General features: G+C 39.8%; 1 protein-coding gene across 17 annotated transcripts in view; it reads left to right on the top strand.

Annotated features, from left to right (window-relative positions):
- Window positions 1-12,492, top strand: part of CNTN4 (contactin 4) — a 994,033-nt gene that overhangs the window by 905,982 nt on the left and 75,559 nt on the right. The gene's annotated exons all lie outside the window — the stretch shown is intronic.

Genomic DNA, 12,492 nt, shown 5'->3' on the forward strand with positions numbered 1-12,492 from the left:
ATGTCAAACTGTCACCCTCCACTGAAGCACGAAAGGCTGTGAAACAAACCTCTGGAAAACCGAACTGGGAAGGAAGTGGCGATTAATTCGGCTGGGAGCTGCCGCAGCATAGATGCCTAACAGCCAAGCTCTCTAACAAAGACAATCCTTGCCCTTTTAAAGGCTTACAACTCTAGAAATTACATGTGAAAGGGTCTTGATCCATGACGTAGGCATAGGGTATGTGACTTAGGTGGGGGTCTGATCATGTTTAAGTAAAAACAATGCCTTCTGGAAAGATTCCTCCACGCCACATCCATGATCTATAGATGGGATTGTGGTTAGCAGTAGGGGTCTTATCCTTAACCTGACTGGCAGCGCCAATTGGTTCCTCCTCTAGCTGACTTCTAACTTCTCCATTTGAGATTCAATGTAGAAGACTGAAGAGGATTAATAGTCTCCTTCCTCACCACCACTACCAGGGTATAAATCTTTATTGTTGTAAAGCACCTGGTTTGTGGTATGCTGCTATGGCAGCCATAGGAAGCTGCTACCACACCACACCCATTGTCCCCTCCCACTCCATTGCTCTGTTATCTCTGTGGAGTATGTCTGGAGTGGAAACATAGAAGAGAGGGTAGATCATAGCCTTATAACCACAGGCTACCCTAAATCCCTGTACTATGTACTCAGGCACATGCTGGTGGTGGTTTAAAGTCAGGTTCCCAGTCTCAAAGGCCTGCAGGGGCCTGGTAGGAACATAATGAGAGGTTCAAGCCAGGAGTGGATGGGAGCTAGAAAGCCCACCATCTGCTCAAAGGGTGGCTGCCTGTCTCCTCCAACCTATTGGTGCCCTGAGGGACTATGTTGCCAGTATTGCCCTTTCTTCCCATTCATCACAATTAGCCAGGTATGGGCTTTTATATGAAATCACACAATTATTAATTATTTTTTTAACTGTGTAGAAAAAGCAAACACATCTGTGGCTGGGAAGTTTCTCTAGTCTATTAATGAGGGTGACATGTGCCCAGTCCTGTCCTGTCTTATGAAGCATGAGAGACCTTTGTTTGCAGGATGCCTGCCTAACTGCCCTCATTCTAGGACATTGCTGATGGCCCCTGGGGTCAACAGTATTTCCTACCTGGAGCCAGGCCTCCTGTGACAGCGCTGCCATCCTCCCCTCTGCCATCCTCCCAGTTTTCTTGAGCTGAGAAGTAGTATTACTGAAATGTGAGTTAGTTGCTCACCCTTTGCAGAGTTCAATTAACAAGAGTGAGGTCTGGTATAAAGAAAGTGATTTATTTCAAGGCTAGCTTAGGGGAAGAAATACAGGTGTCCTGCCTTAAGTGTACCACTTCACTTTTGAAACAGAAAGTGGGTGCTTTTAAAATGTAGAGGAGGAAGCAAGAAACGGAGGGGTCCATGTGATAGCTCTGGTTGACCTTGTGACTGCTGACACCTTTGTGGACAGGACGAGGCTGCAAACTCACCAGGTAGGAAGGAGTTTCATATCTCTTGAGGCAGTCTCCTGGCAGGAGGGAGTTTTGTAAAATTGAGGCAGCCTCCTGGTAGGTGAAAGTTTCTTTCTGGAGCACCTAAGCACTTAGTTAGATGAACTTGCTCTGTAGGGAGTGTCTGGTGAAAGGGAGGTAAAAGGCTGTATTTGCATTTCTAAAGGGCTAAGTAGGAGGTGTGGAACAAGGGGAGTGAGAAAAGAAAAGAGAGAGAAAAAAAGAATTAAACCATCTTAGAAAAATGGAGCTACTTGGTGACCATAGCAATAATTATGTTAACTGTGTTTGGGATTTTGTAATAAATTTTAACTCTTCTGGAGTCTAACATCCTTTGTAATGTGTATATCTGTTGTTTCACTTTCAGGCTTTCAACTTGCAAACATGTTTTCTGGAACTGATCATGTATAAAAGAGAGTAGAAGCCTCTTAAGGCCCTTTGAGATTTTGTTTAAATTGCACGTAATTTTAAGTGAGCTACTTTATTCTCAATCTAACAATAATAAAGATGATTTAAAACTTAACATAATAGTTTGTCATTTTGTCATATTTTGTTTCTTTGTTGAAAGGAAATGATCACTCCATAATTTCTTTCTTTGCAGAAGGGGAGAAGCAGTTTTCTAAGTTGTATTCTAAAGGGATTTATTTCTAAGAAAGTGTTTCAGTGTGACTTAAAGGCAAGCAAGGATATGCTATTTCCCTCTCCTGCAATTGGGCTTCCCGCTGAACTGCTCACACAAATCACAGGTCTCCATTTTGGGATAATCTTCCTCTTTTGGGTGATAGAGTGAAGTTGGAAGCTTTTGTCATCTATTACTAAAGCCTCCAAAGAGAAAAGATCAGCATTTTTAAAGGTCCCGTGTCCCCAGACTGGTTTTGATTTATAGGACTGACAATGTCAGCTCTTCAATGGCTGCAACCCAGAGCCTCATATGAAGAAAGAGATTCAATTTGTCTCATGAGTCCAGATTTGTTCCTATCCTCTGTGGATCCAAAAATCTCCAAATGACAGTGAGGGAATGACTGCTTCTTTATGCTCTAGGTAATTTACTGTGTTGAGAATTAGGTGACCTCTTTTCATGTAGGGAAAATTAAGTCTTGTGTCACGTCTTTATTTTTACTACTTGCTGCTTTATCATCTTTGACTTTTCTCTGATACCATCAATAATTTAAAAAGGGCCCACAGGTAGGTCAGGAACAACCTATTCTAAGCCAAGAACAGATTTACATTTTCTATTCTTTTTTATCTTACTCCATCACTGTTCGTAAGTATTAGGAGGAGCTCAAAGTTCATTATCACCCTAATAGCTACAAGTTAGTCAGTAGTCTAAATTGAGGAAACCAAGACGAGATGGATTACAAAGGAAACTTTGAAATCGCATCCGGAAACAAACATGAAAATAAAGCTATTAAGTGTCATTGTTGTCTGGGGTAATGTCCGAGGTTTGGCATCTCATGCCAAGAAAATTAAAGACAGGGACACACACAAGCAGTGAGTTTAGGAGCTGAAGTTTAATTAGCAAAAGAAAGAGAAGGGAGAACAGCTCCTTCTCTCTGGTTTGTGTTTGGAATGCACAGGATTTTATAGTCAGGCTGGAGAAGGTGGTGTCTCATTTACATAGGGCCCAGAGATTGGTTAGACCAGGTGTGACATTTACATAACTCTTGGAGAAGCTGGCTGCCCCACCCTAATGTTATGCAAATAGGGTCTTTGCCTGGCCAGCCCCATGCTGTCTGCTTCTTTCTATACAGATGGCTGGCAAAGAGAAAGAAAGATAGGGCCACTATTTTAAACATGCCTAGTCCCAGGGAGCCTTTTCTTATTGGCACAACGGCCGGTATTTACCCATGCAAGCTTTTGGCTTGCTTGTCTATGTCTGCAGCTCGATTTTACAAGCTGCTCTTTGTTAGAAAAGAAAATGATCTGAGGCTCTTTTCATTGAAAGGAAAACCTTACTGGGAACTACCGTACCCTCACTATCTGCCTAAATAATTTCTTTTTAACTTCTATATCACTATCCTTGGACTAGATTTAGGTACTGTATTCATGAAAAAAATGAATGTAATATTAGTGGGAAAACCCTTTTTGTAAGTTGATAGAGGATCCAAATTGAAAGGAAGAAAATATCTAAGAATTTATATTGAATTTTATTTCAAAATTTCCTTGAGCTAGCCAAATCTGTACCCCAAGGCCAAATGCTAGCTTTATAGCTTATTTCTGGCTTATTAAAAAAATCCCATAAAACATTGGCTGGGCGTAGTGGCTCATGGCTATAATCCGAGCACTTTGGAAGCTGATGCTCTCAGATCACTTGAGGTCAAGAGTTTGAGACCAGCCTGGCCTACATGATGAAGCCGTGTCTCTACTAAAAATGTAAAATATTAGCTAGACGTGGTGGTGCATGCCTATAATCCCAGCTACTAGGGAGGCTAAAGCAAGAGAATCGCATGTATCCAGGAGGTGGAGGTTGCAGTAAGCCAAGATTGTGCCGCTACACTCCAGACTGGGTAACACAGAAAGACTCTGTCTCAAAAAAAAAAAAAGAAAAAAATCCCATAAAACACATTAAAAAAAAACAGGTCAAATGGTATACTTAGCCTTCATGCAGAAAGATAAAACAAAAATTATATGATACAGCTGTGTATAAAGAAATATCAGGTACATTTTTTTCATATTCAGAATGGTGTGGTTATTTTTCCATTACAGATAACATTCATCAATCTTCTACCAAAAAGTTTATGGAGGCAGTTATCACAGAATCATCTGCAGAATCCATTCCCTTCATTCCACTTTTACTACCACTGTCACCTGAACAAGTTTAATGATTTCTTGAAAAGATTGCACTCTTCCTGTTGTAAAAGCTGATAACTCAATTTCTAATATTTTAAATCATTGGCTTATGTAACTGGGGCATCCAAAGTGTTGAATTTCACCATGGACAGAAATGGGCTCAAAAATGTCATAAGGTCTCTGCTTCTCTTTTTCTCTGTCTTTTGAGCTCTGTTTGTCTTTGCTTAGCTTCCTTAAGGCATGCTTTCTCTATATGGTAGGCAAAATGATTGCCAACAATTCTAGATTCCCAGCTTTCAAATTTAGCAATTTCAGCAGAAAGAGATTGTTTTCTCCAACAGCTCCTGGTTTTGATGGCATGCTTCTATACCAATCGCTACAGACAAGAAAATAGGGTCTCCTGACTGACCAGCTCTAATTCCCTGCCCATCTTTATAGCTAGATAGTCTGTGAAACAGCTTTCCCATTGAAAAAAGTAATCCTCCTTTTACTATGTACTTATAGAATGTGTATGTTATCATATATAGCGCATTGGCATTATTTCTAGTTATATAATCATCTAAACTCATGATTTATTATGAGCTTCTTGAGAACAGAAACAATAATTTTCCCATCACTAAAAAATAGCACAAGGCCTAATATAGAGGAAATATTTAGTAAATAACTATGAATGAATGAGTTCAATATATCATCCCCCTTCTGTGTCTATTTGGTGTCACCCGTGTGCTTTGTGAGGCATAATAATGTGTTGTAGAACTTCAGAGTGGCAGAACTACTCAGCAGTTGTCTTAGCCTTAACACAATGCTTTGCAATTGCTTGAAACAATTACAAAGGATTTGTAATTTGGGTCTAGGAATGCACAGAGCTTCACTTAATAGAACATTTGGCTAACTCTGGTCTTTTTTTTTTTTTATTGTTCTTAAAAGACCTATGGCATGGGGACTTTATTTTATTTTATTTTTTAAATATATATTTTATTGCATTTTAGATTTTGGGGTACATGTGAAAAACATGCAGGATTGTTGCATAGGTACATACATGGCAATGTGGTTTGCTGCCTTTTTCCCCATCACCCATGCCTGGCATTTCTCCCTATGTTATCCCTCCCCAACTCCCACCCCTTCTGTCCCTCCCTTAGTTCCCCGCGACAGACCCGGTGTGTGATGCTCCCCTCCCTGTGTCCACATGTTCTCATTGTTCAACACCCGCTTAAGAGTGAGAACATGTGGTGTTTGGCACGGGGAATTTCTTTCTTTTTTTTTTTTATTTCATTTTAGGTTTTGGGGTACATGAGCAGAACATGCAAGACAGTTGCGTAGGTACACACCTGGCAGTGTGTTTTGCTTCCTTTCTCCCCTTCACCCACATTTGGCATTTCTCCCCAGGCTATCCCTCCCCACCTCCCCCTCCCACTGGCCCTCCCCTTTTCCCCCCAATAGACCCCAGTGTTTAGTATTCCCCTCCCTGTGTCCATGTGTTCTCATTTTTCATCACCCGCCTATGAGTGAGAATATGCGGTGTTTCATTTTCTGTTCTTGTGTCAGTTTGCTGAGGATGATGTTCTCCAGATTCATCCATGTCCCTACAAACGACATGAACTCATCATTTCTGATTGCTGCATAATATTCCATGGTGTATATGTGCCACATTTTTTCAATCCAGTCTATTATCAATGGGCATTTGGGTTGATTCCAGGTCTTTGCTATTGTAAACAGTGCTGCAATGAACATTCGTGTACATGTGTCCTTATAGTAGAATGATTTATAGTCCTTTGGATATATACCCAGTAATGGGATTGCTGGGTCAATTGGAATTTCTATTTCTAAGGCCTTGAGGAATCGCCACACTGTCTTCCACAATGGTTGGACTAATTTACACTCCCACCAACAGTGTAAAAGTGTTCCTTTTTCTCCACATCCTCTCCAGCATCTGTTGTCTCCAGATTTTTTAATGATTGCCATTCTAACTGGCGTGAGATGGTATCTCAATGTGGTTTTGATTTGCATCTCTCTGATGACCAGTGACGATGAACATTTTTTCATATGATTGTTGGCCTCATATATGTCTTCTTTCGTAAAGTGTCTGTTCATATCCTTTGCCCACTTTTGAATGGGCTTGTTTGTTTTTTTCCTGCAAATCTGTTTGAGTTCTTTGTAAATTCTGGATATCAGCCCTTTGTCAGATGGGTAAACTGCAAAAATTTTTTCCCATTCTGTTGGTTGCCAATTCACTCTAGTGACTGTTTCTTTTGCCATGCAGAAGCTGTGGAGTTTGATTAGGTCCCATTTGTCTATTTTGGCTTTTGTTGCCAATGATTTTGGTGTTTTGTTCATGAAGTCCTTGCCTACTCCTATGTCCTGGATAGTTTTGCCTAGATTTCCTTCTAGGGTTTTTATGGTGCCAGGTCTTATGTTTAAGTCTTTAACCCATCTGGAGTTAATTTTAGTGTAAGGTGTCAGGAAGGGGTCCAGTTTCTGCTTTCTGCACATGGCTAGCCAGTTTTCCCAACACCATTTGTTAAACAGGGAATCCTTTCCCCATTGCTTGTTTTTGTCAGGTTTATCAAAGATTGTATAGTTGTAGATATGTTGTGTTGCCTCCGGTGCCTCTGTTTTGTTCCATTGGTCTATATCTCTGTTTTGGTACCAGTACCATGCTGTTTTGATTACTGTAGCCTTGTAGTATAGTTTGAAATCCAGTAGCGTGATGCCCCCCACTGTGTTCTTTTTGCTTAGAATTGACTTGGCTATGCAGGCTCTCTTTTGGTTCTATATGAAGTTCATGGTGGTTTTTTCCAGTTCTGTGAAGAAAGTCAATGGTAGCTTGATGGGGATAGCGTTGATTCTGTAAATTACTAGCCATTTTCACGATATTAATTCTTTCTAATCATGAACATGGAATGTTTCTCCATCTGTTTGTGTCCTCTCTGATTTCGTTGAGCAGTGGTTTGTAGTTCTCCTTGAAGAGGTCCCTTACGTTCCTTGTGAGTTGTATTCCAAGGTATTTTATTCTTTTTGTAGCAATTGTGAATGGCAGTTCGTTCTTGATTTGGCTTTCTTTAAGTCTGTTATTGGTGTAGACGACTGCTTGTGATTTTTGTACATTGATTTTATATCCTGAGACTTTGCTGAAGTTGCTTATCAGTTTCAGGAGTTTTTGGGCTGAGGCGATGGGGTCTTCTAGGTATACTATCATGTTGTCTGCAAATAGAGACAATTTTGCTTCCACCTTTTCTATTTGAATACCCTTTATTTATTTTTCTTGCCTGATTGCTGTGGCTAGAACTTCCAGTACTATATTGAATAGGAGTGGTGAAAGAGGGCATCCTTGTCTAGTGCCAGATTTCAAAGGGAATGCTTCCAGTTTTTGCCCTTTCAGTATGATATTGGCTGTTGGTTTGTCATAAATAGCTTTTATTACTTTGAGATACGTTCCATCAATACCGAGTTTATTGAGCGTTTTTAGCATAAAGGGCTGTTGAATTTTGTCAAATGCCTTCTCTGCATCAATTGAGATAATCATGTGGTTTTTGTTTTTGGTTCTGTTTATGTGGTGAATTACGTTTATAGACTTGCGTATGTTGAACCAGCCTTGCATCCCCGGGATGAATCCTACGTGATCATGATGAATAAGTTTTTTGATTTGCTGTTGCAATCGGCTTGCCAATATTTTATTGAAGATTTTTGCATCTATGTTCATCATGGATATTGGCCTGAAGTTTTCTTTTCTTGTTGGGTCTCTGCCAGGTTTTGGTGTCAGGATGATGTTGGTCTCATAAAATGATTTGGGAAGGATTCCCTCTCTTTGGATTATTTGGAATAGTTTTAGAAGGAATGGTACCAGCTCCTCTTTGTGTGTCTGGTAGAATTTGGCTGTGAACCCGTCTGGACCTGGGCTTTTTTTGTGTGGTAGGCTCTTGATTGCTGCCTCGACTTCTGACCTTGTTATTGGTCTATTCATAGTTTCAGCTTCCTCCAACTCTGGTCTTTTGATGAGGGTTTCACTGACATATGCCCAGGCACCTGTCCTGCCTGGTGCATTTTACGTGTCAGGAATTGTTCAAAGCCCTGTGCGTCTTTACAACTCTATGAGATATATATGGTCACTTTTATCCCATTTTCGCAAATAAGGACACTTAGGTACGAAAAGATTAACTTTCCCAAAGTCACACAGCTCCTAAATAGTAGAAGCATGATTTGAGCCTAGACAGTTTAGTTGCAGAGTTTATGTTGTTAGTTACTACACTATACTGCTGTATAAAAAAGTTGTTGAGTTTCTCAAAAGAATAGATTATCAAACTTCATATTACTCCCACATTTGGATAGTAGGAAGAATAAATAATCACAGCAATATGATATGATCTAATGAAGCCTACTAAAAGTTAGCCCTTCTTTAGATGATCTCCCTCACTGTCTTTCTCTCATCTGTAATTCTAACAGTTAGGGTCTTCCTTCTTTTACTTACCTCTTTGCAAATAACATTTGGAGAGTTAAGACAATATCAGGCACTGAAATCTTTAAAATAAATAGTAAATAATTTATAAAATTATTTTGTAATTTCATGAGGCCCATAGGAAATTGGATAGGGAATCTCTAAGGACAAGGGGGAAAGAGAGCCTTGTACTAAGACTTGAAAACTAGCTGGGTTTTATGCAATGCAGATACCAAAAGTAGGAAGCAGGAATGGAAATGATGATGGGAAAACATTTGAAGAGTGTAGAGCACTTTAAGTTAAAGGAATTTTTCAGATATCTTGTCTCATTATAGAAGAAGGGATTTAAAAACTGAATTAGACCAGTAGTTCTCAACTGGGAGTGATTTTGACCCTCAGGGTATCTTTGGCAGTATCTGGAGACATTTTTGATTGTCATGGCTTGGAGAAGGGTTAGAGCTATGGGAATCCAGTGGGCAGAGGCCAGGCATGCTGCCCAGCATTTTCCCCAGGACAAAGAATCGCTCAGTCCAAAATGTCATCAGTGCCAAGGTTGGGACACTCTGTCTCAGAGCTTGCATAAGTAACTTGGCTATGCCATATACTTGACAAGTTTCAGAGTCAAGGCTAGAACCCAAGTCATCTGATGACAAACCCTTTACTCGTTTCCGTATTCATGTCCTTCAGCATGTTAGAGTTTGATACAGGCAATGGCTTTAGGTCTTGGGAATGATCATGATACTATTTTTAATGGTATAAGTTGTTAATAGGTGTTTTTGCTTTGAAAAACACCTATTAATCTTACCCCTCAGAATGTTTAATATGCTCCAGGCCAGTGTTACCTCATGGAGGATAAGTCCATAAGTAAAACACACATGTCACCTTACATATTGAATTCTCATATGCTAACATTTCACAATTTCTAGCAAATTATTTTATAAATGGAATGTTACTAATTCCTTTAAAGCTATTCTTGTTATTATTGAGGTAATTAAGATTATTTCTCCTCTCTGTTTTTGTCAGTGCATCTGCTCATTGCCAAATGAGGTATCAGATGGTCTTTATTGAGAAACTGTTATGTGTGTATCTGTGATGTAAATGAACAAAAGGCCTCTTGTCTGTCTTTTTTCTTTTAACCAGAGCTTTGATTTGGCTTATGCTAAATCATTTTTCTAAATTGTAGCTTTGAGACATTTTGTTATAAGACGTTGGTAGTCATATATGTAAACTAATAAGAACTTAAAATTCATCATACATTTACTTAATTTTAACCTTAGTCTTCTAGTAAATGTTTAGCTTTATAGATTTTGGCTGCTATGTAAGAACATTCTCCTTTACCTGAGTAATTAAGGGAGTAATTTGTTGATGAGCATGTCTTATTCTTTCTTTATTGGCAGGAGGACTTGCACCTCTGCTTCTCATTTTGTCACTTTGGATTCAGACACCTCTATAGCCATCACTGAGGGCGGATTTCAGTAGACTTTGAAAAACAGGGATGTTTTACCTGAGGCTCTTACGCTTCCTGGTTTACAAAACATAGTGACCTACAAATCCTTCAGCAGCAATGGTCAGCCTAGGAGTTAGCACCTCACTGGCTAAGGCTCCAGCTCAGCTCCCTTGCCTCTACCAGGCGCATGGCTCACCCTAGCCCAAAGGCCAAGGCCTTCCATGCCAGAGCTCTACCAAAAAGCAACATAGGTACTGCCAGCCACTACAAACTGCCCAACCACACGTGCCCTCATGCCTTGTCTGCATCTTGTACCTTGATTAGGAATGACTCAGGTAATTGGTATATGGATTTCAGATTGTTAGAAATAACAGTCAAAATATAAAAAGAAGACTTATTTAATTACTATGTTAAAAGAAAATATATTAAAAGGATGTTATCCAATTTTGCCTATATATACAAATGACTATGAGAACACAGTTTTTTGTTGTTGTTGTTTGAGACAGGGTCTCACACTGTCTCCTAGGCTGGAGTGTAATGGTGTAGTCTTGGCTCACTGCAACCTCCATCTCCTATATTCAAGTGATCCTCCCAGCTCAGCCCCCCAAGTAGTTGAGACTATAGGTGCAAGCCACCACGCCTGGCTAATTTTGTATTTTTTTGTAGAGACAGGGTTTTGCCATGTTGCCCAGGCTGGTCTTGAACTCCTGAGCTCAAGTGATCCTCCCATCTCAGCCCCCAAAAGTGCTAGAATTACAGGCGTGAGCCACCACACCCAGCCTAGTGAACACAGTTTTAAAGATGAAAGAGAACCACTGCCTAATAAATATCAGGAAACATCTAGGAATCTTACTGATCCTATCTTATCTAATTCTTGCTATCAATCTGTAAGATGGACATGGTTACTTATATTTTATGGAAGAGGAAGTAAAAACTGAGAAAGTGAAGCAAGTTGCCTTTAGTCTGTACAGCTAGAACCAACGGCATTGGAATGTGAACTCCCAATCCTTTGATTCCAAAATTCTTTTTCAAGTTCTTTCATCTTCATACGCTCTCATCAGCCTGACTCATCGATCTGGACTGGGTCCTCAGGAAGACTATAGCTTCTCCATCCATATACATCCAAATGTATATGCATCATTTGCAAATCCATGCATTTACACCTTCACCTGTGTTTTTAAAATGCGTACTCAAAAGTTCTACAAAGTGAGGCTTTGCCCATCGTAGCCGCCTTGTTTCAGATATTTGAAAGGACTCTGTTAAGTCTAGCACTAGTGCCAAGTGGTTCAGCCACTCTGAATTCCTACAGCATATTATCAATTTTTCCTTTAGGGTATTTATTTATTCACTTATTCACTCAGCCACTTAACTATTTCTAGTATCTGCTACATGCCATCCTGTGTCCTAGACCCAGGAGGTTCAGTCCTAAGACAAACACCATCCCTGCCCTCAGAGACGCTACCATTCTATGCGATAAGACAACTAACAAGCAAACAAATAAAATTTCCAGATTGAATTTAGTGGGAAGAAATAAAGTGGCTGCATGAAAACAGGGAGACAGGGAGACATGGAGACCCACTTTAAACAGGGAGTTGGTAAAGATCTATTAGAAAAGCTACCTCTACACTGAGATCCTGAAGGTGAGAAGGTGACAGCTATGTCCAGATAATGATGTTCAAAGCAGGCAGAACAGCAAGTGCAAAGGACCTGAAGTGAGAAGCATTTCAGATACTCTAGTAACATGCAGAACAGCACTGTGACTAGAGTTCATTGAAGGGTAGAAGTATTAGAACAAAATAGTAAGCAAGAGAGGCTTTTTAAAAAGCTAGATCTGTTAGGCTTTACAATAAAACTCCAACAGGAAATTTATTCAGAATGCAGTGGCAGAGCCAAGGATGTAGCTTTAAGCCAGGAGAGTGATATAATCTGATTTAAATCTTAAAAGATCATCTGGTCACTGACTGAAGAATAAATTTGAGGGACAAGAGTAGGAAGAGGCAGACCAATTAGGAGGCTGTTTTGATAGACTAGGTGGGAAGGAGGGAGCGGAAGAGATGTAAAGATGTGGGCAGATTTGAAATATAAGAGAAATGTAATAGACATTTACCTTGAATGAGCTATTTGTGTACGTTTTTTATTTCTCTGACAAGCCTCTAAGCCAAGCTGTCTGTCTTATTCATCTTTGTATTTTCCTACTTCTCTTCTGGTAGTCATGTTGAAAATAGAGTTCTTTAAAATTCTTCCTCTTCCAGATTTTGCATCGGTCAACAAAAACATTTTCTTCCCTGCAGAAAGTAGATGTTTGACCCTATTTGTGGGGCCTGAGCTTTGCC

The sequence above is a fragment of the Callithrix jacchus genome, chromosome 15 (genome assembly GCF_049354715.1).
Source record: "Callithrix jacchus isolate 240 chromosome 15, calJac240_pri, whole genome shotgun sequence".
In the NCBI taxonomy this organism is placed as follows: domain Eukaryota; kingdom Metazoa; phylum Chordata; class Mammalia; order Primates; family Cebidae; genus Callithrix; species Callithrix jacchus.